The 26,991-nt window shown below is 50.2% G+C and overlaps 4 non-coding genes and 3 pseudogenes across 4 annotated transcripts; all 7 read left to right on the top strand.

Moving 5' to 3' along the window:
• The first annotated feature begins 74 nt into the window (after positions 1–74).
• Positions 75–207, top strand: LOC130302200 (U2 spliceosomal RNA; annotated as a pseudogene).
• Positions 208–5,376: 5,169 nt separating this feature from the next.
• On the top strand, positions 5,377–5,566 carry LOC130302191 (U2 spliceosomal RNA). The gene has a single exon (XR_008852490.1). It is a non-coding gene; the product is annotated as a U2 spliceosomal RNA (small nuclear RNA).
• Positions 5,567–7,651: 2,085 nt separating this feature from the next.
• LOC130302171 (U2 spliceosomal RNA) lies at positions 7,652–7,842 on the top strand. The gene has a single exon (XR_008852471.1). It is a non-coding gene; the product is annotated as a U2 spliceosomal RNA (small nuclear RNA).
• A 2,076-nt stretch (positions 7,843–9,918) lies between these two features.
• LOC130302159 (U2 spliceosomal RNA) lies at positions 9,919–10,109 on the top strand. Its single transcript, XR_008852459.1, has one exon. It is a non-coding gene; the product is annotated as a U2 spliceosomal RNA (small nuclear RNA).
• Positions 10,110–12,187: 2,078 nt separating this feature from the next.
• On the top strand, positions 12,188–12,356 carry LOC130302194 (U2 spliceosomal RNA; annotated as a pseudogene).
• An 11,789-nt stretch (positions 12,357–24,145) lies between these two features.
• Positions 24,146–24,320, top strand: LOC130302189 (U2 spliceosomal RNA; annotated as a pseudogene).
• Positions 24,321–26,407: 2,087 nt separating this feature from the next.
• LOC130302185 (U2 spliceosomal RNA) lies at positions 26,408–26,598 on the top strand. The gene has a single exon (XR_008852485.1). It is a non-coding gene; the product is annotated as a U2 spliceosomal RNA (small nuclear RNA).
• The last annotated feature ends 393 nt before the right edge of the window (positions 26,599–26,991 follow it).

Here is a 26,991-nt window from a genome sequence, read left to right as displayed (position 1 = left end):
TGGCAGCCTCCCTGACAGCAAGCAGTGATAGTGCCCATGAAGGGCACCTTGTTGGGCCCGCCCCTTTCACGGTTATCGCTTCTCGGCCTTTTGGCTAAGATCAAGTGTAGTAATACAGGAGATCTGGTCAGAAGGTACTCGGGTACCCCTCTCCTCGGCCTTGTGGGATCGCCCAGGTTTATTGCCTGGGCTTCACCCACTTGTTGCTATTGGGGAGAGGGCTTAGTCCCAGGGTAACGGGTTGCGATCGCCTCTCAAAGCCTTTGGGTGGAGAGAGGTTTGAGCGAATTGGCTGGTTGGTTGGAGCGGAGAGAACCAGACCAAAACACGAATGAACCATGGATGAAGATCTAGATCCTGGTTCGGTACCGGCTTATGCCCGGATTAAACACACTGTGCGGGTCATTCTCACAGGTGATGCGGCGGATGCACGTGGCATGAGGTTCGTGATAGAGGACGTGCTCGACAAGATTCTTAATGTTCGTAAGCGAGAGATTTTGGCCATCCAGGATTACCCTAAGCGGAGGATCTACGACTGCACTTTCATAGGGGAAGGCGTATTCTTAGATGCAGTAATGAAAATTCCAAAGCAGGATGATCCGAGGCTTAAGGGTATCCAAATTGTCGAGCACGTCCTAGATGAAACCAAGTTGATTGTCGTGAAGATGTACTCCCCTTTTGTAAATCAGAGAGAGATCGATGGGTTCCTGGCAGCCTACTTTAAAAAGGTGGAGTTCAGAGGAAAAATCATGAACGACTGTGGTGTCTGGACCTCAAAATGGCGATATCAAGTCACGTGCAACAAAGACCCCACCCTCCCAGGGGGGATACTATTACCGCCTGCTCGTTTTAAATTAAACAATGTGTGTGGCGACCTCTTTTTTGCGGGAATGCCAAACTTCTGCAGAAGGTGCCAACGTTATGGGCACATAAAGGAAAATTGTGAAAGTTCCTGTAAGAAATGTGGAAGCATGCAACATGAAACAGAAAAATGTGATAAGGGTTTGAGATGTAATTTTTGCCGTCACTTTGGTCACGTGTATGCTTTCTGTCCCCACAGACCAAAAAAAACCACAGAACAGCAAGGGCAACCCAAGAGAGACGTCCGGAGACCAGCCTGGGGAAAAGCCAGAGAGGAGGAGCACCCCCCACAAGAAGAGGTAAGCTGTGAGATGGAGACCACGCCCCCCCAAAAGAACCCCAGGAGAAAGAGGCACAGGTGGAAAGGGGGACCCCAAATGAGAGGAGGCCGGGGAAGAGAAATGCGAGAGGGGATCGGGCAGATACCTCAGAGAAGGTGGAAGAGCGAGAGGTGCCCGATTCCACCCCGGAAGGTCCTCCTGCTCGGGGTCCCCCTGAGTGTGAAAACCCGGACGGAGTAGCAAAGGTGAAAAGACGAAGGGGCTCCAAAGGGCGTCCGGACTCGGAGGTGGTCCAGGAGGAGCAGATGGAAGTTCCTGTCGTGACGGGGGCTCCAAGTGAAGCTCCTCCACAGGTCCCAGCGGTGGATACCCCTCCTCCTCCCAGCCAGGAGGAGGTTTCAGGGGTGACCATCTCCGAGGTCCCGGAAACGGACCTAAGTACGCACCCGACCCCTATGGAGGGGCAAGAGGTGGACGCCGAAAAAGAGAATGGAGCCCAGAAGCTGTTCTTACCAATGTACTCCGTCTATACACCTGTGGTCTTGGAAGAGGGGGGCTGCTCGAGCGATGGTGGTTCCTCTCCGGCTTCCTCTATGTGTACGGTAGAGTCAGAGGTGGGGGGTAACGAGAGCTCCAGTGCGCAATCTGGTTTTTAGTTTGTTATCTGAGCCTCCCTTTTTTTTACATCTCCAATGGCTGAGTTGTCCGGATTGTCTATGAATGTAAGAAGTATAAGTTCACGAGCGAAACGGGTTGCCCTTTTTAACTACTTGTCTATTTTTGCTGCTTCTGTGGTTTTCCTGCAGGAGTGCGGCATCCCGCATAGTTTAAATTATGAAAAGTATAAAAAAGATTGGGTACACGGTCCATCAGTCTGGTCTGGATCTAACGAATCCAGATCAGCAGGGGTCGCCATACTTTTTAAAGGAAATGCTTTTATTGATTTTATTCATGAGATTTTACCAGGCAGAATTTTATTGGTTAAAGCTTTTATTGATGGTATTAAATGGCAGTTTTTAAATTTTTATGGTTCACCCAATAAAAATGATAGAGCACGGATGTTAGAGATTTTACCCCTTTTTATCAATGATTCTGAACCTCTTATTTTAGCAGGTGATTTTAATTGTATTTTAAGGGGGGAGCACCGTTTTACCAATTCAGTAAGTAGAAACTATGATAAAACATCTTCTATGTTAAAAAATATGATTATTGATTTTAGACTTACTGATGTTTTTAAGAAATGCAATAGTATTTTACCAGAAAGAGACGGTGTGACCTGGAGCAACGCAAACTGCAGCTCCAGGATCGATTTTATCTTCTGTTCTTATCAAGTACTGCCTTTTAAGTGTGATGTTTTAACCAATGTTTTTTCTGATCACAAACTTTTATCTTTTAAGGTGAAGAGTGATTTTAGAAAAAAGACTGGGAGGAATGCCTGGAAGATGAATGTATCCCTTTTAGAAGATCCGCAGGTTTTATCCGATTTTATCAACTTCTACAAGGACTGCAGACGGGTAAGAGATCCTAACACTCCCATCAGTATATGGTGGGAGAAAATGAAAATAAAAATAAAAGAGTTTTTTATTAGAGTAGGGATCTCTAGAGCTAAAGAGAAGCGTGAGTTTTACTCCCTTCTAAATACCCGTCTGCAAACCCTGTACAAATTCAGAGACAATGGTATAGAGGTTTATAGAGAAATTACTGACTTAAAAAAAGAAATAAAACAGTGCCTGGAGCAGAAGGGAAAAGAGATAATTTTCAGATCCAAAATAAAGCACCTTGAAGAGAACGAGACCTGCTCCAGGTACTTTTTTAAGAAAGTAACGGATAAAAAGGTTTTAATTGATAATATACAAGGAGAAAAAGATGTACAGGGTATTTTAAAAAGGGTACATTCATTTTATGCGGATCTTTTTAATACAAAAAATATTGATATTGATTTTATGAATGACTCATTGAAGGAGATTACCAATGTTTTAGACCCTGTGTCCCAGTCTCTTTTACAGAGGGAGATCTCGGAACAGGAGGTTTTAGAGACGATCAGGAGTTTTAAATCCGGTAAGGTGCCTGGTCCTGACGGTATACCCATTGAGTTTTATGTCATTTTTTATGGTGTTTTAAAAGATGACCTTTTTTCCCTTTTTACAGAAGTATTTAAAACAAAAGCCCTCCCAGGTTCATGGAGGAAGGGTGATGTCTCCCTGCTGTTCAAAAAGGGAGACCGGTCAGATCTAAAGAACTGGAGACCAATCACCCTCCTCAACTGTGACTACAAAGTGATGGCAAAACTGTGCGCAAATAGATTAAAAAGTGTAATAGAGAAAATAATCCATTCAAATCAGGTCTGTGGGGTGCCTGGGAGGAGCATATGGGAAAATCTTAACCTTTTAAAAGATGTGATTAGTGACACAAAGTCTAGAAACGGAAAACTAGCCATTTTATCCTTAGACTTCGAGAAGGCTTTTGACAGAGTGTCACATTTTTATCTTTTTAAGGTTTTAGAGAAAATGGGTATACCTGAAGGCTTTTTATTGTCTCTTAAGGCCTTTTATAAAAACTGCACAAGCAAGATTTTAGTTAACGGTTTTAAGACACAGGATGTGATTTTAAATTCCGGAGTGAAGCAGGGGTGTCCTTTGTCCCCACTACTTTTCATATGTGCGCTTGAGCCTCTACTATGCACCTTGAGGAGAGATAAGCAAATAAGAGGGGTCCCCCTGCCGGGAGGAGGGGGACTAGAGGCTAAAGTAGTGGGGTACATGGACGATGTGGCAGTGCTTGGAAGGGACACCCCATCGCTTCAAAAAGCCCTAAAGCAAGTTGAATTTTTTTGTTGTGCCTCCGGTTTTAAGGTAAATTTTAATAAAAGCAGTGTTTTAAATATAGGAGGACTGTTTTTAAGGGATTTACCCATTCCTGTGTCTGAGTCTGTGCAGATTTTAGGGGTCTCCTTCAGTGAGTCAAACAATGGTTTTAATAGCTGGGACTTGGTGGCTCAAAAAATAAACACAAAAATTTGTATGTGGAACATGAGAAAGCTAACGATGGAGGGGAAGGTTTTAGTTACAAAGATGGTGATTTTACCCATTTTATTGTATCTTGGCATGGTCTTTCCACCCCCCGAAATGATTTTAAATAAAATTATTAAAGCATGTTTTACCTTTTTATGGAGCTCCAAGAGTGAAAAATTGAGAAGAGAGATCGTCATGATGCCAAAAGGTATGGGTGGAAAGGACTTCCCCGACATCAGGGCGTTCCTTTTTACCAAGTTTTTTAGCATGTGTGTTAGCACACTTTTTAAGGATAGTTACTGGTCATATTTTATCCGTTTTAATACAGGTTTTTTTATGAGGAGGAATGGGTGGTTTAAAACTGTTTTAAGCTGTCCTTATGCTTTTAATCTTCCCCAACAATACAAGATTTTAGAGAAAATTTTCAACTTGTACAACTTTAACGGAAAAAGTATTAATGAAGTAACTAATAGCAAAAAAATGTTAAAATATATTAAAGAAAGTGGTTTTATTGCCCCTGTGAATAATTTTAATGAAGAGAAATGCAGGAAAATATGGAAGATGGCAAATATGATTTATCTTTTTAATTCACAGAAAGATCTGGCCTGGAGCTGCATACACGAGTGTCTTCCATGCCGGGCATTCCAGCACCGAAGAAGGATGGCCAACACTGCAGTATGCCCGAGGGAGGGCTGCCAGGAACCCGAGACCGTGTACCACCTTTTCTGGACTTGTTTTTATGCAAAAAGGATATGGACTAAAATACTCCCTCTGGTGAAGAAGATAACAGAAATAAAGGACTTAAACTCTGCAGCTGTTTTTTATGGATGTCTGGAATGCCCAATACGGACTCAAGAGACAATGGCATGGAAGATCATAAACTGTGTTAAAGCAGCTCTATGGAATGCCAGAAACATTTTACTTTTTAAACATGAGATTTTATCTGTGAATGATGTTTTAGTTCTTTGTTTTAGTGATATGTACCAGTACTTTTTATTAGACAAGAAATATTATCCTTTATTAGCTAGAAAATGGTATTTTAATGAATGGAACGCCCTTTTGTAAAGCCACCAAGTGCCCATTTTAAGTGTATTATGATTGTATTTATGTGAACTTTTATTGTTATATGTGATTTTATTATCAAAATTTGTTTTTATTGAAAAAAAATTATATTTATAAATCGTAATGCACTTTGTAAAATGTTATGAATTCGAAATAAAAAGATACCCCTCAGGGGTAGCCAAGTTAAAAAAAAAAAAATCTGTTCTTATCAGTTTAATATCTGATACGTCCCCTATCTGGGGACCATATATTAAATGGATTTTTGAGAACGGGGGCCGATTTCGAAGCTTGCTTCCGTCGCCCTATGCATTGACCCGATATGGCAGTATCTTCGGGTACAGTGCACCACCCCCTTACAGGGTTAAAAAGAAAGATTCCTACTTTCATTGCTACCTGCTTGCTGGCTAGCCAGCTAGCCAGCCCTGTGGGCCTTGCTGCTGCTGCAGCCAAAAAACAAAAGGTGGTGCTGCTGCTGCTTCTGCTGCTTCTGCTTCTGCTTGTGTCTGGCCGCTGTTGGAGCGTCCAGGCACAGGACTTCTGCTGCTGCTGACTAAATGGCCTCCTTAATTGGATCATTTGAGTAGCCAGCACACCTGTGCAGGTAGGGCATGACATGATAGGCAGCTGCCTTGATAGCGGGTGGGTGCTGAATGTTCCTAATTGACAAAATAAGATTAATGCTTATGAAGAAATATAAAATCTCATCCCTTCCCCAATATCGCGCCACACCCCTACCCCTTAATTCCCTGGTTGAACTTGATGGACATATGTCTTTTTTCGACCGTACTAACTATGTAACTATGTAACATAACATGGGGGGGGGGGGTCTCCTGGCTGTTCACACAGGTGTGTCATTGCTGTACATTGACCATGCATTGCTTCTGTGGTATTGCAAAGGCAAAGACAAATGCTTCCAGCCATCCATTGCACTAATGGATTGGTCATCAGCTGGCTGTCTATGTCCCGCATCAATATAGACCAAAGTACAGAGGGTTAGGCTATGCTATTGTGCACCTACCTGATGCATCAGAAGGTGCGAGGCCCTTGCTAAATTCTGTGCACAGACTTTGAGATCTATACTTTAGACTGTATCTAAACCTGCTCCAACATGGACTGACATTCTGGCCTACTTTCAGCCGATGCGACTTGTCTGTCGCTGAACAGTCGCTTTTTATGTATTCAGCACCTATGTATAATGTTGTAAAAATGCTCTAGAAGCTAAAGTCGCAGAAATGTCACACATATTTGGCCTGCAACTTTCTGTGCGACAAATTCAGACAGGAAAAATCAGTATAAATCCTTAGAAAATTATCCCCCAGTGTCTCCATCTGCTGGCGGTATTGAATAAGCATTGCTGCACTGATGGGGTATGCATTAGACGAAAAAAAAGAAGAAAAAGAAGAATAATACGCCCAGAAAAGAGGCGAAAAGGAGAAAAACGTAAAAAAACGTGAAAAAAAAGTAAGAGGAAGAGAAGGGAAAAAAAGGTGGAAATGGGTTTAAAAGTGATTTCGGCGGAGAAATATATATATATATATATATATATATATATATATATATATACGCGCACACACACACATATATATAAACGTATTCTCCGTTGAGATATTGCAGCCGCTGCTGTGTCCAGGCCCAGGAGCCTTAGCACTGTGCTGTGATGTCACTCAATACCACTGACATCACTAGGTGTAAACAACATCTCTCCTTTGCTGTGTATGTGACTATGGAGCTGTTTGGTGATGTCGTCTATTATGGCCTTCATAGAAGCAACAGGAGATTGTTGCATCCATCTAGAACCCTCAGAACTACAGTGCTATGATGTCACTCACTTCCACAGGCCTTGCAGAGTGTAAACAACAACAACCCAGCTTTGTTGTGTATGTAACCAAAGGGATTTGTGATGTCACCTAGAACCTTCACAGCAGCGACAGCTTTATGAGGAGCATCAGCACTGCTCTGCCTGAGCAGAACCATCACCGCCATAGGTTGTCAAATAACCCGGGTTTAACCCACACAGGTAAGTCCAATGGGGTGCAGGCATGTCCTCTATGCTTACAGCTTCCCGTGGGTGTTGGTTTGATACCGTTTGGGGACAGCCAAGGAGGCATCTGCAGGCAACAAAGGTAGGTGTGTGCTTGTGTGTGTGTTTCCTATGCAGATCCTAAGCCCAGTGTCACATGCAAGTAGGAGGAGTAAGAAGGGTTCCTGGCAAATCCGGGTTATGGATTGCATTTAAAAAGGCCCCGTGGGAGTGCAATGGGCCCCTGTCTTGCTGCTTAGCAATAATGGTATGGGTTTAGGTTCTGCTGTGTGTACTGGTGGTTGACTGCCCCCCAGCCCAGAGTGTGCATGGAAAATTGTCTGGCAGCCTCCCTGACAGCAAGCAGTGATAGTGCCCATGAAGGGCACCTTGTTGGGCCCGCCCCTTTCACGGTTATCGCTTCTCGGCCTTTTGGCTAAGATCAAGTGTAGTATCTGTTCTTATCAGTTTAATATCTGATACGTCCCCTATCTGGGGACCATATATTAAATGGATTTTTGAGAACGGGGGCCGATTTCGAAGCTTGCTTCCGTCGCCCTATGCATTGACCCGATATGGCAGTATCTTCGGGTACAGTGCACCACCCCCTTACAGGGTTAAAAAGAAAGATTCCTACTTTCATTGCTACCTGCTTGCTGGCTAGCCAGCTAGCCAGCCCTGTGGGCCTTGCTGCTGCTGCAGCCAAAAAACAAAAGGTGGTGCTGCTGCTGCTTCTGCTGCTTCTGCTTCTGCTTGTGTCTGGCCGCTGTTGGAGCGTCCAGGCACAGGACTTCTGCTGCTGCTGACTAAATGGCCTCCTTAATTGGATCATTTGAGTAGCCAGCACACCTGTGCAGGTAGGGCATGACATGATAGGCAGCTGCCTTGATAGCGGGTGGGTGCTGAATGTTCCTAATTGACAAAATAAGATTAATGCTTATGAAGAAATATAAAATCTCATCCCTTCCCCAATATCGCGCCACACCCCTACCCCTTAATTCCCTGGTTGAACTTGATGGACATATGTCTTTTTTCGACCGTACTAACTATGTAACTATGTAACATAACATGGGGGGGGGGGGGTCTCCTGGCTGTTCACACAGGTGTGTCATTGCTGTACATTGACCATGCATTGCTTCTGTGGTATTGCAAAGGCAAAGACAAATGCTTCCAGCCATCCATTGCACTAATGGATTGGTCATCAGCTGGCTGTCTATGTCCCGCATCAATATAGACCAAAGTACAGAGGGTTAGGCTATGCTATTGTGCACCTACCTGATGCATCAGAAGGTGCGAGGCCCTTGCTAAATTCTGTGCACAGACTTTGAGATCTATGCTTTAGACTGTATCTAAACCTGCTCCAACATGGACTGACATTCTGGCCTACTTTCAGCCGATGCGACTTGTCTGTCGCTGAACAGTCGCTTTTTATGTATTCAGCACCTATGTATAATGTTGTAAAAATGCTCTAGAAGCTAAAGTCGCAGAAATGTCACACATATTTGGCCTGCAACTTTCTGTGCGACAAATTCAGACAGGAAAAATCAGTATAAATCCTTAGAAAATTATCCCCCAGTGTCTCCATCTGCTGGCGGTATTGAATAAGCATTGCTGCACTGATGGGGTATGCATTAGACGAAAAAAAAGAAGAAAAAGAAGAATAATACGCCCAGAAAAGAGGCGAAAAGGAGAAAAACGTAAAAAAACGTGAAAAAAAAGTAAGAGGAAGAGAAGGGAAAAAAAGGTGGAAATGGGTTTAAAAGTGATTTCGGCGGAGAAATATATATATATATATATATATATGTATATACGCGCACACACACACATATATATAAACGTATTCTCCGTTGAGATATTGCAGCCGCTGCTGTGTCCAGGCCCAGGAGCCTTAGCACTGTGCTGTGATGTCACTCAATACCACTGACATCACTAGGTGTAAACAACATCTCTCCTTTGCTGTGTATGTGACTATGGAGCTGTTTGGTGATGTCGTCTATTATGGCCTTCATAGAAGCAACAGGAGATTGTTGCATCCATCTAGAACCCTCAGAACTACAGTGCTATGATGTCACTCACTTCCACAGGCCTTGCAGAGTGTAAACAACAACAACCCAGCTTTGTTGTGTATGTAACCATAGGGATTTGTGATGTCACATAGAACCTTCACAGCAGCGACAGCTTTATGAGGAGCATCAGCACTGCTCTGCCTGAGCAGAACCATCACCGCCATAGGTTGTCAAATAACCCGGGTTTAACCCACACAGGTAAGTCCAATGGGGTGCAGGCATGTCCTCTATGCTTACAGCTTCCCGTGGGTGTTGGTTTGATACCGTTTGGGGACAGCCAAGGAGGCATCTGCAGGCAACAAAGGTAGGTGTGTGCTTGTGTGTGTGTTTCCTATGCAGATCCTAAGCCCAGTGTCACATGCAAGTAGGAGGAGTAAGAAGGGTTCCTGGCAAATCCGGGTTATGGATTGCATTTAAAAAGGCCCCGTGGGAGTGCAATGGGCCCCTGTCTTGCTGCTTAGCAATAATGGTATGGGTTTAGGTTCTGCTGTGTGTACTGGTGGTTGACTGCCCCCCAGCCCAGAGTGTGCATGGAAAATTGTCTGGCAGCCTCCCTGACAGCAAGCAGTGATAGTGCCCATGAAGGGCACCTTGTTGGGCCCGCCCCTTTCACGGTTATCGCTTCTCGGCCTTTTGGCTAAGATCAAGTGTAGTATCTGTTCTTATCAGTTTAATATCTGATACGTCCCCTATCTGGGGACCATATATTAAATGGATTTTTGAGAACGGGGGCCGATTTCGAAGCTTGCTTCCGTCGCCCTATGCATTGACCCGATATGGCAGTATCTTCGGGTACAGTGCACCACCCCCTTACAGGGTTAAAAAGAAAGATTCCTACTTTCATTGCTACCTGCTTGCTGGCTAGCCAGCTAGCCAGCCCTGTGGGCCTTGCTGCTGCTGCAGCCAAAAAACAAAAGGTGGTGCTGCTGCTGCTTCTGCTGCTTCTGCTTCTGCTTGTGTCTGGCCGCTGTTGGAGCGTCCAGGCACAGGACTTCTGCTGCTGCTGACTAAATGGCCTCCTTAATTGGATCATTTGAGTAGCCAGCACACCTGTGCAGGTAGGGTATGACATGATAGGCAGCTGCCTTGATAGCGGGTGGGTGCTGAATGTTCCTAATTGACAAAATAAGATTAATGCTTATGAAGAAATATAAAATCTCATCCCTTCCCCAATATCGCGCCACACCCCTACCCCTTAATTCCCTGGTTGAACTTGATGGACATATGTCTTTTTTCGACCGTACTAACTATGTAACTATGTAACATAACATGGGGGGGGGGGGGGGTCTCCTGGCTGTTCACACAGGTGTGTCATTGCTGTACATTGACCAAGCATTGCTTCTGTGGTATTGCAAAGGCAAAGACAAATGCTTCCAGCCATCCATTGCACTAATGGATTGGTCATCAGCTGGCTGTCTATGTCCCGCATCAATATAGACCAAAGTACAGAGGGTTAGGCTATGCTATTGTGCACCTACCTGATGCATCAGAAGGTGCGAGGCCCTTGCTAAATTCTGTGCACAGACTTTGAGATCTATACTTTAGACTGTATCTAAACCTGCTCCAACATGGACTGACATTCTGGCCTACTTTCAGCCGATGCGACTTGTCTGTCGCTGAACAGTCGCTTTTTATGTATTCAGCACCTATGTATAATGTTGTAAAAATGCTCTAGAAGCTAAAGTCACAGAAATGTCACACATATTTGGCCTGCAACTTTCTGTGCGACAAATTCAGACAGGAAAAATCAGTATAAATCCTTAGAAAATTATCCCCCAGTGTCTCCATCTGCTGGCGGTATTGAATAAGCATTGCTGCACTGATGGGGTATGCATTAGACGAAAAAAAAGAAGAAAAAGAAGAATAATACGCCCAGAAAAGAGGCGAAAAGGAGAAAAACGTAAAAAAACGTGAAAAAAAAGTAAGAGGAAGAGAAGGGAAAAAAAGGTGGAAATGGGTTTAAAAGTGATTTCGGCGGAGAAATATATATATATATATATATATATATATATACGCGCACACACACACATATATATAAACGTATTCTCCGTTGAGATATTGCAGCCGCTGCTGTGTCCAGGCCCAGGAGCCTTAGCACTGTGCTGTGATGTCACTCAATACCACTGACATCACTAGGTGTAAACAACATCTCTCCTTTGCTGTGTATGTGACTATGGAGCTGTTTGGTGATGTCGTCTATTATGGCCTTCATAGAAGCAACAGGAGATTGTTGCATCCATCTAGAACCCTCAGAACTACAGTGCTATGATGTCACTCACTTCCACAGGCCTTGCAGAGTGTAAACAACAACAACCCAGCTTTGTTGTGTATGTAACCATAGGGATTTGTGATGTCACCTAGAACCTTCACAGCAGCGACAGCTTTATGAGGAGCATCAGCACTGCTCTGCCTGAGCAGAACCATCACCGCCATAGGTTGTCAAATAACCCGGGTTTAACCCACACAGGTAAGTCCAATGGGGTGCAGGCATGTCCTCTATGCTTACAGCTTCCCGTGGGTGTTGGTTTGATACCGTTTGGGGACAGCCAAGGAGGCATCTGCAGGCAACAAAGGTAGGTGTGTGCTTGTGTGTGTGTTTCCTATGCAGATCCTAAGCCCAGTGTCACATGCAAGTAGGAGGAGTAAGAAGGGTTCCTGGCAAATCCGGGTTATGGATTGCATTTAAAAAGGCCCCGTGGGAGTGCAATGGGCCCCTGTCTTGCTGCTTAGCAATAATGGTATGGGTTTAGGTTCTGCTGTGTGTACTGGTGGTTGACTGCCCCCCAGCCCAGAGTGTGCATGGAAAATTGTCTGGCAGCCTCCCTGACAGCAAGCAGTGATAGTGCCCATGAAGGGCACCTTGTTGGGCCCGCCCCTTTCACGGTTATCGCTTCTCGGCCTTTTGGCTAAGATCAAGTGTAGTATCTGTTCTTATCAGTATACTTACCTGGCAGGGGAGATACCATGATCGCTACGGTCTGAAGAACTCCAAGCATTGTGGTAGAGATTTTGCGTAGTACGATTGCAGTACTTTTCGTTCTTATTAGAACCGCATTTCTCTAGAGCATACCACCTGAAGATCGTCTCCTGCCTGCCTCGGAACATCTGAAGAAGGAGAAGATCTTGAAGACTGCAGCTCCGGAAGAAGCCGACGAAGAACCTGGAAGAAGGGAATCGGCGGTGAATTCCGGAACAGCGGCGAAGAGGAAGGCGGCGCAGAATCTTTTCGAAGAAACTCGCTGCCTCTGGAGAAGGATTTGCATAGCTCCTCCCACCGGGACCGGATCTGCATAGCTCCTCCCACCCGGGAAAGAAGACTTTGCGAAGCCTCTCTCCACAAGCAAGCAAGGAAGCGGAAAAGAGCCTGCTGGAAGAAGCCATGGCCTCAACCAGCAAGTCCACCCAGGAGGCTGCAGGGCAAGGCCTGGAGGTCCAGCCCCAACCACAGCAAGCTTCAACCTCCACCACGGCAAGGCAGAAGGGCGGCAGAATTCCTAACCTGGAAGCTCCAACCCTGGAGCCCTGGATGAGGCAGACTGTTGCCTTGAAGCTCAAGCCCGTGGACGGAAGGGTGCCGGACATGTCCCACGACGTGTTCTGCAAGAAGATGCTGGCGGATCAAGGCTTCCCCACGGCTGACACCCTGGGAATAGCAACCTTCTTTTCGGGAATCTTCTACATCACCTTTGCCACCATTGGGACCTGTAGAAGATACTGGGAGGTGGTGAAAGCGGCGAGTCCCGAATCCCCTTTCTCTCGCTTTGTGGGCAACTGCCTTATTCAAAGAGAGGAGAGGCGGGTGACGGTCTCAATGCGGAACCCACACACCCCAGGCACGGACATCTCGACCTTCCTGAAGCGCTTCTGCACCGTGGTGAGGGAGCCCACCCGCATCCTGAACTCACTCGGATACTGGACCTGCAAGTGGTCTGTGGTCGTCAGACTCAACAAGAACCCTGCTTCTCCAGACGGACTACAGCACCTGCCAACGACATTTTCCTTGGGCAACTCCACAGGACTTATCTTCTACCCGGACATGCCGCAGACCTGCAGGAGATGTGGCAAGATGGGCCACGAGGGCAAGGACTGTACGGAGGATGCCTGCAGGTATTGCCGTGTGACAGGTCACACGACCAAGGACTGCCCCAAGAGCAAGACCTGCAACCTCTGCGGACTGGCAGCCCACAGCTACAAGGACTGCCCCCAGAGGGAGAGAACATGGGCATCTGTGGCAGCGAGAGCACCGAAGCCAGCCCCAGCTCCGGAGCCAACACCACGGATGGCCAAGCCGACCAAGGAGGGTAAGAAGGCGAAAGCCACCACCCCTGCCCCGTCCCGCCCCTCCCCTGCACCTCCCGCCCCATCCCCTGCCCCTCCCGCCCCATCTCCTGCCCCATCCCGCCCCACCCCTGCCCCATCCCGTCCCACCCCTGCCCCATCCCGTCCCACCCCTGCCCCTCCTGCCCCATCCCGTCCCACCCCTGCCCCTCCTGCCCCATCCCGTCCCACCCCCACCCCTCCTGCCCCATCCCGCCCCACCCCTGCCCCCCGTACCCCACCCCGGCCCACCCCTGCCCCCCGTACCCCACCCCGGCCCACCCCTGCCCCGTCCTCCCCTGCCCGGCCCACCCCTGCCCCGTCCTCCCCTGCCCGGCCCACCCCTGCCCCGTCCTCCCCTGCCCGGGCACTCTCTCCTGCCCCCCGCCCCACCCAGCCTCCTTTCTCTCCTGGCCCAGCAGCACCTAACCCCCCTCCAGCTGCTGGTGCCCGCCCTTCGGAGGACTTTCCTGTGCTTCCTCCCCCAGGTACCATACAGAGGAAGAGGAAAGGAAGGGACAACGTATCAGAAGAGTCCCACAAAAGAAAGATAATCGAGACCTGCGAAACCCCTCAAGCTTCAGATGAGGAGGAGGAGATGGAGCAGGTCTGCGAGAGCCCTGAGGCTTCAGAAGGAGAGGAGGTGATGGAGCAGGCCCAAGTGGAGCAGGTCCAAGCAGAGCCAGTCCAAGCTCAATCTATGGAGGAGCTGCTGCAGGACCCAGAGGTTAAGAAAATCCTGGACACTCCGTCCAACACGGTCTACGACGAGTTCTTGGAAGGGCGCTACGAGAAGCCACACGAGCCGACAGGCGCCAGAGAAGAGGACCCGTCCGACCAGACTGGTAACTAGTATCAGAACTAACCTCTTTTTTTTACTCCCATGGCTGATCTCAACATCTTCTGCATTAATGTGAGGAGTATTAGAGCTTGGTTTAGATTCCAGACTGTTCTTACGTTCTTAGATTCCCAGAGGTGTGATGTTTACATGTTGCAGGAATGTGCTTTGTCTGCTTCTAGGTCTTACAACCATCTGGCCAGGCAGTGGCCTCACGGCCCTTCCTACTGGTCTGGTGGGGGCGACAATAGGTCTGCGGGGGTGGCCATCCTGATCAGGGGAGGTAACTTTGCACTTGATTCCGTCCGGGAGCTCGTCTGTGGCAGACTTCTTGTCGCAGACGGTTCCTGGGCGGGTGAGCCCGTGCGGCTCATCAACGTGTACGCCTCCCCTGAGAGGGATGTCCGACTGGAGGTTCTCCAGGCCCTGCGGGCTGAACTCGCCACCACTAGGGCAGTAGTGTTGGGTGGTGACTTCAACTGCCCCATTGAGGTGGACGGGCGCAGTTCTGGCACATCCGCCAACCTGGACGTGACGTCTAAACTGCTGATTGAGATGGTGACGGAGGCATCCTTGCAGGACGTTGTCGGGTCCATCGGGAACGGCTCCGTAAACTATACGTGGAGCCGCCCCGATGGCTCGCTCCGTTCTCGGATAGACTTCATCTTCACTTCGAGAGCAGTCAGAAAGGTGTCGTACTCTATGGTCCCCTGCTTCTTCTCTGACCACAGGGCCATTCGATTCCGGGGGACTCTGGGCCATGGATTCCCACCTGGCCCAGGCTCCTGGAAGTTGAATTGTGCCCTGTTGGAGCAGAGGGAGGTCATGGAGGAACTTAGGGATGCGTACCTTGTATGGCGAAATGACAAATGTCTGTTCAAGTGCATCAGCGACTGGTGGGAATATGTTAAAGTCGAATTCCGTTGTTTCTTTCAGGCAAAAGGCAGACAACAGGCGTGTGCGAAGAAGTGGGACTTGAGGAAACTGCAGCGCGAGCTGCGGTCCCTGCAGGACCTGCTCCAGTGTGGCTGGGACGTCAGGGAGGAGCTGGAGGAGACCAAAAAGAGCTTGAAAAGGCACTTTGAGGAGGAATCCAAGCGAATCGTCTTTCGTTCCAAGGTGGAGAACCTGGAGAAGGGTGAGAAATGTAACTCTTTCTTTTTCAGGAAGCTCCATGCCGGCCACACGCCCCTGACTGAGCTACGAGATGAGACCGGACACATGAGGAGCGGCAAGGAGGAAGTGATGGGGGTCGTCCACGACTTCTACAGCAACCTCTACGCCCCCAAGTCATCCGACCCCGAAGCCGCCGAGAGGTTCCTGTCAGGTGTCACTAACGTTGTTGATCCCGCAGGTGCGGCGGCTATGGACGATCCCTTGACGGTGGGGGAGCTGCTCTCTGCCGCTAAATCCTTTAAGCCCGGCAGGACCCCGGGCAGTGACGGTCTCCCGGCCGAGCTCTACGTAGCGCTGGGTGACCTGACCTGTCCGGACCTGTTGGAGGTGTACGAGGAGATGGTGGTGGGGGGCAGAATGCCTCCGTCGTTGAGGGAAGGGATGATCACGATCTTGTATAAGCGGAAGGGGGAGAGATGTGACCTGAAAAACTGGCGTCCCATCTCTCTCCTGAACGTGGACTACAAGATCCTCGCCAAGGTGCTGGCCAACAGGCTGAAACCTGTCATGGGGCAGATCGTCCATCCGGACCAGACCTGCAGCATTCCTGGCCGCAGGATTGCCGACAGCCTTGCCCTTGTGAGAGACACGGTCCATTACATCCAGGACCGCGGGGGCCGCGCCGCCCTGGTCAGCTTAGATCAGGAGAAGGCGTTCGACCGTGTCTCCCACGCATTCATGGACAGGGTTTTGCGCAGGCTGGGTCTGGGGAAGATGTTTTGCTCTTTTGTTAACGTTATGTATTTTGACATTTACAGCACGGTGTTGGTGAACGGCTGGAAGACTGACCCCTTTTCCATTCTTTCAGGGGTTAGACAAGGCTGCCCTCTTTCACCTCTCCTTTTTGTTTGTGTTATAGAGCTCTTCGCTGAGACTATCCGGCAGAGTGGAGAGATCAGAGGGATCACCGCACCAGGACCAGATCGCCACGAGGTCAAGTGCTCGCTCTACATGGACGACGTGACCGTCTTCTGCGCTGACCAGCGTTCGGTGACTGCACTCGTCCAGACCTGCGAGGACTTCGGCAGAGCTTCGGGGGCAAAAGTCAACTGCGGGAAGTCGGAGGCCATGCTCTTCGGGGAGTGGCACCTGGCTTCTTCCGCCCCCTTCCCCTTTACTATTAAGCCGGACTTCATTCAAATTCTTGGAGTCTGGTTCGGGAAGGAAGGAGCGGCCCTTAAGTCTTGGCAAGACCGACTAGGAAGGATAAACTCAAAGATCGGACTGTGGAGCTCCAGAAAGCTCACGATGGAAGGCAAGGCACTTGTCCTGCGGAGTGAAGTTTTGCCTGTGCTCCAATATACCGCACAGGCCTGGCCTCCCCATACCACCGTTTGCAAGGCCATCACCCGGACAGTATTTGGCTTCGTCTGGGGCAAAATGGACAGAGTCAAGAGGACCGTGATGTACAAGGAACCCCGCAAGGGTGGGAAGGGAATACCCGACATCCCCGCTCTGCTGAGGGCCTCCTTTGCATGTGTCACGGTGCAGCGGACTCTTGTAGAAAAGACTGGCTCAGCGGGCAGGTCCATGTCTCGCTTGCTTCTCATGCCCCTCTGGAGACAGCTGGGCTGGGACAAGTGGGACAGCTCCATCCCTTACAACTGGAACACTCCCTGGTTCTATGGGGATGTTGTCCGGTTTGTGAGGGAGCACCAGCTGGAAGGACTGAAACCAGACCTATGGAAGCCAAAGACAATCCACAAGCTCATCCGAGCTAAGGACTCGACCGAGCTGGTTCCGGGACTCCCCGCAGCCACTGCAGAGACAGTTTGGAACAATGTGGCCTCAAAGCGGCTTACCAATGGACACAAGGACTTGTCGTGGATGGCCGTCATGGGAGGTCTCTCTCTCAGGTCATTCATGCATGCCCGCAACCTGTGCAAGACCCGGTACTGCCCCCGTTGCCCCTACGTGGAGGAAACATCTTTCCACGTGTTTTGGCAGTGCCCCTTTGCACAGGGTCTGTTGGACGCCCTAGAACAGGAACTCAGAGACTCAGTGCCCAGGAGCTGCCTATCGTACCATTCGGTGCTTTACGGCCTGTTCCCTGGGACCCACGACGTGGAGGCCATCCAGGAGGCCTGGCGCCTTATGAACTGTTTTAAGGACGCAGTGTGGCTCTCCAGGAACCGCCTCGTGATCAACAGGGAAAACATGTCCGTCCGGGACTGCCGCAGGTTCATCAAGAACCTGCTTAGAGACTATTCCATCTTGGACAGCTCGGCCGTTGATGAGGAAGAAGAGGAGTGAAGACCCCTCTCCTTCTCCCATGTCTCCCTGAAGATACAGCCCAACAGTTTGGCCCTGTGATCCGCCCCCTCCCTACCCCCACATAGTCGCCCACACCCCTACCCCGATCACAGATTGTATTATTTGGTTTTTGTTTGATCTCTTGTGCTTTTCTATTGCAGGATTGAGCTGAATGTTAGAGTAGCATGGTGTGCGATGTATAGCTTAGGGAACCTTTGCTGTGTATTGTACTATCATGCTTTGTGTGACTGTAATTTATTGTACGACTTGTAATGACTGAACGGAAAATAAAGCTCTTTCAATCAAAAAAATCTGTTCTTATCAGTATACTTACCTGGCAGGGGAGATACCATGATCGCTACGGTCTGAAGAACTCCAAGCATTGTGGTAGAGATTTTTGCGTAGTACGATTGCAGTACTTTTCGTTCTTATTAGAACCGCATTTCTCTAGAGCATACCACCTGAAGATCGTCTCCTGCCTGCCTCGGAACATCTGAAGAAGGAGAAGATCTTGAAGACTGCAGCTCCGGAAGAAGCCGACGAAGAACCTGGAAGAAGGGAATCGGCGGTGAATTCCGGAACAGCGGCGAAGAGGAAGGCGGCGCAGAATCTTTTCGAAGAAACTCGCTGCCTCTGGAGAAGGATTTGCATAGCTCCTCCCACCGGGACCGGATCTGCATAGCTCCTCCCACCCGGGAAAGAAGACTTTGCGAAGCCTCTCTCCACAAGCAAGCAAGGAAGCGGAAAAGAGCCTGCTGGAAGAAGCCATGGCCTCAACCAGCAAGTCCACCCAGGAGGCTGCAGGGCAAGGCCTGGAGGTCCAGCCCCAACCACAGCAAGCTTCAATCTCCACCACGGCAAGGCAGAAGGGCGGCAGAATTCCTAACCTGGAAGCTCCAACCCTGGAGCCCTGGATGAGGCAGACTGTTGCCTTGAAGCTCAAGCCCGTGGACGGAAGGGTGCCGGACATGTCCCACGACGTGTTCTGCAAGAAGATGCTGGCGGATCAAGGCTTCCCCACGGCTGACACCCTGGGAATAGCAACCTTCTTTTCGGGAATCTTCTACATCACCTTTGCCACCATTGGGACCTGTAGAAGATACTGGGAGGTGGTGAAAGCGGCGAGTCCCGAATCCCCTTTCTCTCGCTTTGTGGGCAACTGCCTTATTCAAAGAGAGGAGAGGCGGGTGACGGTCTCAATGCGGAACCCACACACCCCAGGCACGGACATCTCGACCTTCCTGAAGCGCTTCTGCACCGTGGTGAGGGAGCCCACCCGCATCCTGAACTCACTCGGATACTGGACCTGCAAGTGGTCTGTGGTCGTCAGACTCAACAAGAACCCTGCTTCTCAAGACGGACTACAGCACCTGCCAACGACATTTTCCTTGGGCAACTCCACAGGACTTATCTTCTACCCGGACATGCCGCAGACCTGCAGGAGATGTGGCAAGATGGGCCACGAGGGCAAGGACTGTACGGAGGATGCCTGCAGGTATTGCCGTGTGACAGGTCACACGACCAAGGACTGCCCCAAGAGCAAGACCTGCAACCTCTGCGGACTGGCAGCCCACAGCTACAAGGACTGCCCCCAGAGGGAGAGAACATGGGCATCTGTGGCAGCGAGAGCACCGAAGCCAGCCCCAGCTCCGGAGCCAACACCACGGATGGCCAAGCCGACCAAGGAGGGTAAGAAGGCGAAAGCCCCCTCCCCTGCCCCTCCCGCCCCATCCCCTGCCCCTCCCGCCCCATCTCCTGCCCCATCCCGCCCCACCCCTGCCCCATCCCGTCCCACCCCTGCCCCATCCCGTCCCACCCCTGCCCCATCCCGTCCCACCCATGCCCCTCCTGCCCCATCCCGTCCCACCCCTGCCCCTCCTGCCCCATCCCGTCCCACCCCCGCCCCTCCTGCCCCATCCCGCCCCACCCCTGCCCCCCGTACCCCACCCCGGCCCACCCCTGCCCCCCGTACCCCACCCCGGCCCACCCCTGCCCCGTCCTCCCCTGCCCGGCCCACCCCTGCCCCGTCCTCCCCTGCCCGGCCCACCCCTGCCCCGTCCTCCCCCGCCCGGGCACTCTCTCCTGCCCCCCGCCCCACCCAGCCTCCTTTTTCTCCTGGCCCAGCAGCACCTAACCCCCCTCCAGCTGCTGGTGCCCGCCCTTCGGAGGACTTTCCTGTGCTTCCTCCCCCAGGTACCATACAGAGGAAGAGGAAAGGAAGGGACAACGTATCAGAAGAGTCCCACAAAAGAAAGATAATCGAGACCTGCGAAACCCCTCAAGCTTCAGATGAGGAGGAGGAGATGGAGCAGGTCTGCGAGAGCCTTGAGGCTTCAGAAGGAGAGGAGGTGATGGAGCAGGCCCAAGTGGAGCAGGTCCAAGCAGAGCCAGTCCAAGCTCAATCTATGGAGGAGCTGCTGCAGGACCCAGAGGTTAAGAAAATCCTGGACACTCCGTCCAACACGGTCTACGACGAGTTCTTGGAAGGGCGCTACGAGAAGCCACAGGAGCCGACAGGCGCCAGAGAAGAGGACCCGTCCGACCAGACTGGTAACTAGTATCAGAACTAACCTCTCTTTTTATTCCCATGGCTGATCTCAACATCTTCTGCATTAATGTGAGGAGTATTAGAGCTTGGTTTAGATTTCAGACTGTTCTTACGTTCTTAGATTCCCAGAGGTGTGATGTTTACATGTTGCAGGAATGTGCTTTGTCTGCTTCTAGGTCTTACAACCATCTGGCCAGGCAGTGGCCTCACGGCCCTTCCTACTGGTCTGGTGGGGGCGACAATAGGTCTGCGGGGGTGGCCATCCTGATCAGGGGAGGTAACTTTGCACTTGATTCCGTCCGGGAGCTCGTCTGTGGCAGACTTCTTGTCGCAGACGGTTCCTGGGCGGGTGAGCCCGTGCGGCTCATCAACGTGTATGCCTCCCCTGAGAGGGATGTCCGACTGGAGGTTCTCCAGGCCCTGCGGGCTGAACTCGCCACCACTAGAGCAGTAGTGTTGGGTGGTGACTTCAACTGCCCCATTGAGGTGGACGGGCGCAGTTCTGGCACATCCGCCAACCTGGACGTGACGTCTAAACTGCTGATTGAGATGGTGACGGAGGCATCCTTGCAGGACGTTGTCGGGTCCATCGGGAACGGCTCCGTAAACTATACGTGGAGCCGCCCCGATGGCTCGCTCCGTTCTCGGATAGACTTCATCTTCACTTCGAGAGCAGTCAGAAAGGTGTCGTACTCTATGGTCCCCTGCTTCTTCTCTGACCACAGGGCCATTCGATTCCGGGGGACTCTGGGCCATGGATTCCCACCTGGCCCGGGCTCCTGGAAGTTGAATTGTGCCCTGTTGGAGCAGAGGGAGGTCATGGAGGAACTTAGGGATGCTTACCTTGTATGGCGAAATGACAAATGTCTGTTCAAGTGCATCAGCGATTGGTGGGAATATGTTAAAGTCGAATTCCGTTGTTTCTTTCAGGCAAAAGGCAGACAACAGGCGTGTGCGAAGAAGTGGGACTTGAGGAAACTGCAGCGCGAGCTGCGGTCCCTGCAGGACCTGCTCCAGTGTGGCTGGGACGTCAGGGAGGAGCTGGAGGAGACCAAAAAGAGCTTGAAAAGGCACTTTGAGGAGGAATCCAAGCGAATCGTCTTTCGTTCCAAGGTGGAGAACCTGGAGAAGGGTGAGAAATGTAACTCTTTCTTTTTCAGGAAGCTCCATGCCGGCCACACGCCCCTGACTGAGCTACGAGATGAGACCGGACACATGAGGAGCGGCAAGGAGGAAGTGATGGGGGTCGTCCACGACTTCTACAGCAACCTCTACGCCCCCAAGTCATCCGACCCCGAAGCCGCCGAGAGGTTCCTGTCAGGTGTCACTAACGTTGTTGATCCCGCAGGTGCGGCGGCTATGGACGATCCCTTGACGGTGGGGGAGCTGCTCTCTGCCGCTAAATCCTTTAAGCCCGGCAAGACCCCGGGCAGTGACGGTCTCCCGGCCGAGCTCTACGTAGCGCTGGGTGACCTGATCTGTCCGGACCTGTTGGAGGTGTACGAGGAGATGGTGGTGGGGGGCAGAATGCCTCCGTCGTTGAGGGAAGGGATGATCACGATCTTGTATAAGCGGAAGGGGGAGAGATGTGACCTGAAAAACTGGCGCCCCATCTCTCTCCTGAACGTGGACTACAAGATCCTCGCCAAGGTGCTGGCCAACAGGCTGAAACCTGTCATGGGGCAGATCGTCCATCCGGACCAGACCTGCAGCATTCCTGGCCGCAGGATTGCCGACAGCCTTGCCCTTGTGAGAGACACGGTCCATTACATCCAGGACCGCGGGGGCCGCGCCGCCCTGGTCAGCTTAGATCAGGAGAAGGCGTTCGACCGTGTCTCCCACGCATTCATGGACAAGGTTTTGCGCAGGCTGGGTCTGGGGAAGATGTTTTGCTCTTTTGTTAACGTTATGTATTTTGACATTTACAGCACGGTGTTGGTGAACGGCTGGAAGACTGACCCCTTTCCTATTCTTTCAGGGGTTAGACAAGGCTGCCCTCTTTCACCTCTCCTTTTTGTTTGTGTTATAGAGCTCTTCGCTGAGACTATCCGGCAGAATGGAGAGATCAGAGGGATCACCGCACCAGGACCAGATCGCCACGAGGTCAAGTGCTCGCTCTACATGGACGACGTGACCGTCTTCTGCGCTGACCAGCGTTCGGTGACTGCACTCGTCCAGACCTGCGAGGACTTCGGCAGAGCTTCGGGGGCAAAAGTCAACTGCGGGAAGTCGGAGGCCATGCTCTTCGGGGAATGGCACCTGGCTTCTTCCGCCCCCTTCCCCTTTACTATTAAGCCGGACTTCATTCAAATTCTTGGAGTCTGGTTCGGGAAGGAAGGAGCGGCCCTTAAGTCTTGGCAAGACCGACTAGGAAGGATAAACTCGAAGATCGGACTGTGGAGCTCCAGAAAGCTCACGATGGAAGGCAAGGCACTTGTCCTGCGGAGTGAAGTTTTGCCTGTGCTCCAATATACCGCACAGGCCTGGCCTCCCCATACCACCGTTTGCAAGGCCATCACCCGGACAGTGTTTGGCTTCGTCTGGGGCAAAATGGACAGAGTCAAGAGGACCGTGATGTACAAGGAACCCCGCAAGGGTGGGAAGGGAATACCCGACATCCCCGCTCTGCTGAGGGCCTCCTTTGCATGTGTCACGGTGCAGCGGACTCTTGTAGAAAAGACTGGCTCAGCGGGCAGGTCCATGTCTCGCTTGCTTCTCATGCCCCTCTGGAGACAGCTGGGCTGGGACAAGTGGGACAGCTCCATCCCTTACAACTGGAACACTCCCTGGTTCTATGGGGATGTTGTCCGGTTTGTGAGGGAGCACCAGCTGGAAGGACTGAAACCAGACCTATGGAAGCCAAAGACAATCCACAAGCTCATCCGAGCTAAGGACTCGACCGAGCTGGTTCCGGGACTCCCCGCAGCCACTGCAGAGACAGTTTGGAACAATGTGGCCTCAAAGCGGCTTACCAATGGACACAAGGACTTGTCGTGGATGGCCGTCATGGGAGGTCTCTCTCTCAGGTCATTCATGCATGCCCGCAACCTGTGCAAGACCCGGTACTGCCCCCGTTGCCCCTACGTGCAGGAAACATCTTTCCACGTGTTTTGGCAGTGCCCCTTTGCACAGGGTCTGTTGGACGCCCTAGAACAGGAACTCAGAGACTCAGTGCCCAGGAGCTGCCTATCGTACCATTCGGTGCTTTACGGCCTGTTCCCTGGGACCCACGACGTGGAGGCCATCCAGGAGGCCTGGCGCCTTATGAACTGTTTTAAGGACGCAGTGTGGCTTGCCAGGAACCGCCTCGTGATCAACAGGGAAAACATGTCCGTCCGGGACTGCCGCAGGTTCATCAAGAACCTGCTTAGAGACTATTCCATCTTGGACAGCTCGGCCGTTGATGAGGAAGAAGAGGAGTGAAGACCCCTCTCCTTCTCCCATGTCTCCCTGAAGATACAGCCCAACAGTTTGGCCCTGTGATCTGCCCCCTCCCTACCCCCACATAGTCGCCCACACCCCTACCCCGATCACAGATTGTATTATTTGGTTTTTGTTTGATCTCTTGTGCTTTTCTATTGCAGGATTGAGCTGAATGTTAGAGTAGCATGGTGTGCGATGTATAGCTTAGGGAACCTTCGCTGTGTATTGTACTATCATGCTTTGTGTGACTGTAATTTATTGTACGACTTGTAATGACTGAACGGAAAATAAAGCTCTTTCAATCAAAAAATCTGTTCTTATCAGTTTAATATCTGATACGTCCCCCTATCTGGGGACCATATATTAAATGGATTTTTGAGAACGGGGGCCGATTTCGAAGCTTGCTTCCGTCGCCCTATGCATTGACCCGATATGGCAGTATCTTCGGGTACAGTGCACCACCCCCTTACAGGGTTAAAAAGAAAGATTCCTACTTTCATTGCTACCTGCTTGCTGGCTAGCCAGCTAGCCAGCCCTGTGGGCCTTGCTGCTGCTGCAGCCAAAAAACAAAAGGTGGTGCTGCTGCTGCTTCTGCTGCTTCTGCTTCTGCTTGTGTCTGGCCGCTGTTGGAGCGTCCAGGCACAGGACTTCTGCTGCTGCTGACTAAATGGCCTCCTTAATTGGATCATTTGAGTAGCCAGCACACCTGTGCAGGTAGGGCATGACATGATAGGCAGCTGCCTTGATAGCGGGTGGGTGCTGAATGTTCCTAATTGACAAAATAAGATTAATGCTTATGAAGAAATATAAAATCTCATCCCTTCCCCAATATCGCGCCACACCCCTACCCCTTAATTCCCTGGTTGAACTTGATGGACATATGTCTTTTTTCGACCGTACTAACTATGTAACTATGTAACATAACATGGGGGGGGGGGGGGGGTCTCCTGGCTGTTCACACAGGTGTGTCATTGCTGTACATTGACCATGCATTGCTTCTGTGGTATTGCAAAGGCAAAGACAAATGCTTCCAGCCATCCATTGCACTAATGGATTGGTCATCAGCTGGCTGTCTATGTCCCGCATCAATATAGACCAAAGTACAGAGGGTTAGGCTATGCTATTGTGCACCTACCTGATGCATCAGAAGGTGCGAGGCCCTTGCTAAATTCTGTGCACAGACTTTGAGATCTATACTTTAGACTGTATCTAAACCTGCTCCAACATGGACTGACATTCTGGCCTACTTTCAGCCGATGCGACTTGTCTGTCGCTGAACAGTCGCTTTTTATGTATTCAGCACCTATGTATAATGTTGTAAAAATGCTCTAGAAGCTAAAGTCACAGAAATGTCACACATATTTGGCCTGCAACTTTCTGTGCGACAAATTCAGACAGGAAAAATCAGTATAAATCCTTAGAAAATTATCCCCCAGTGTCTCCATCTGCTGGCGGTATTGAATAAGCATTGCTGCACTGATGGGGTATGCATTAGACGAAAAAAAAGAAGAAAAAGAAGAATAATACGCCCAGAAAAGAGGCGAAAAGGAGAAAAACGTAAAAAAACGTGAAAAAAAAGTAAGAGGAAGAGAAGGGAAAAAAAGGTGGAAATGGGTTTAAAAGTGATTTCGGCGGAGAAATATATATATATATATATATATATATATATATATATATATATATATACGCGCACACACACACATATATATAAACGTATTCTCCGTTGAGATATTGCAGCCGCTGCTGTGTCCAGGCCCAGGAGCCTTAGCACTGTGCTGTGATGTCACTCAATACCACTGACATCACTAGGTGTAAACAACATCTCTCCTTTGCTGTGTATGTGACTATGGAGCTGTTTGGTGATGTCGTCTATTATGGCCTTCATAGAAGCAACAGGAGATTGTTGCATCCATCTAGAACCCTCAGAACTACAGTGCTATGATGTCACTCACTTCCACAGGCCTTGCAGAGTGTAAACAACAACAACCCAGCTTTGTTAACCATAGGGATTTGTGATGTCACCTAGAACCTTCACAGCAGCGACAGCTTTATGAGGAGCATCAGCACTGCTCTGCCTGAGCAGAACCATCACCGCCATAGGTTGTCAAATAACCCGGGTTTAACCCACACAGGTAAGTCCAATGGGGTGCAGGCATGTCCTCTATGCTTACAGCTTCCCGTGGGTGTTGGTTTGATACCGTTTGGGGACAGCCAAGGAGGCATCTGCAGGCAACAAAGGTAGGTGTGTGCTTGTGTGTGTGTTTCCTATGCAGATCCTAAGCCCAGTGTCACATGCAAGTAGGAGGAGTAAGAAGGGTTCCTGGCAAATCCGGGTTATGGATTGCATTTAAAAAGGCCCCGTGGGAGTGCAATGGGCCCCTGTCTTGCTGCTTAGCAATAATGGTATGGGTTTAGGTTCTGCTGTGTGTACTGGTGGTTGACTGCCCCCCAGCCCAGAGTGTGCATGGAAAATTGTCTGGCAGCCTCCCTGACAGCAAGCAGTGATAGTGCCCATGAAGGGCACCTTGTTGGGCCCGCCCCTTTCACGGTTATCGCTTCTCGGCCTTTTGGCTAAGATCAAGTGTTGTATCTGTTCTTATCAGTTTAATATCTGATACGTCCCCTATCTGGGGACCATATATTAAATGGATTTTTGAGAACGGGGGCCGATTTCGAAGCTTGCTTCCGTCGCCCTATGCATTGACCCGATATGGCAGTATCTTTGGGTACAGTGCACCACCCCCTTACAGGGTTAAAAAGAAAGATTCCTACTTTCATTGCTACCTGCTTGCTGGCTAGCCAGCTAGCCAGCCCTGTGGGCCTTGCTGCTGCTGCAGCCAAAAAACAAAAGGTGGTGGTGCTGCTGCTTCTGCTGCTTCTGCTTCTGCTTGTGTCTGGCCGCTGTTGGAGCGTCCAGGCACAGGACTTCTGCTGCTGCTGACTAAATGGCCTCCTTAATTGGATCATTTGAGTAGCCAGCACACCTGTGCAGGTAGGGCATGACATGATAGGCAGCTGCCTTGATAGCGGGTGGGTGCTGAATGTTCCTAATTGACAAAATAAGATTAATGCTTATGAAGAAATATAAAATCTCATCCCTTCCCCAATATCGCGCCACACCCCTACCCCTTAATT

Source organism: Hyla sarda, unplaced genomic scaffold (genome assembly GCF_029499605.1).
Source record: "Hyla sarda isolate aHylSar1 unplaced genomic scaffold, aHylSar1.hap1 scaffold_1154, whole genome shotgun sequence".
Taxonomy (NCBI): Eukaryota; Metazoa; Chordata; class Amphibia; order Anura; family Hylidae; genus Hyla; species Hyla sarda.
The sequence above is the reverse complement of the archived record's forward strand: the minus strand, read 5'-3'. Positions and strand labels throughout refer to the sequence as shown.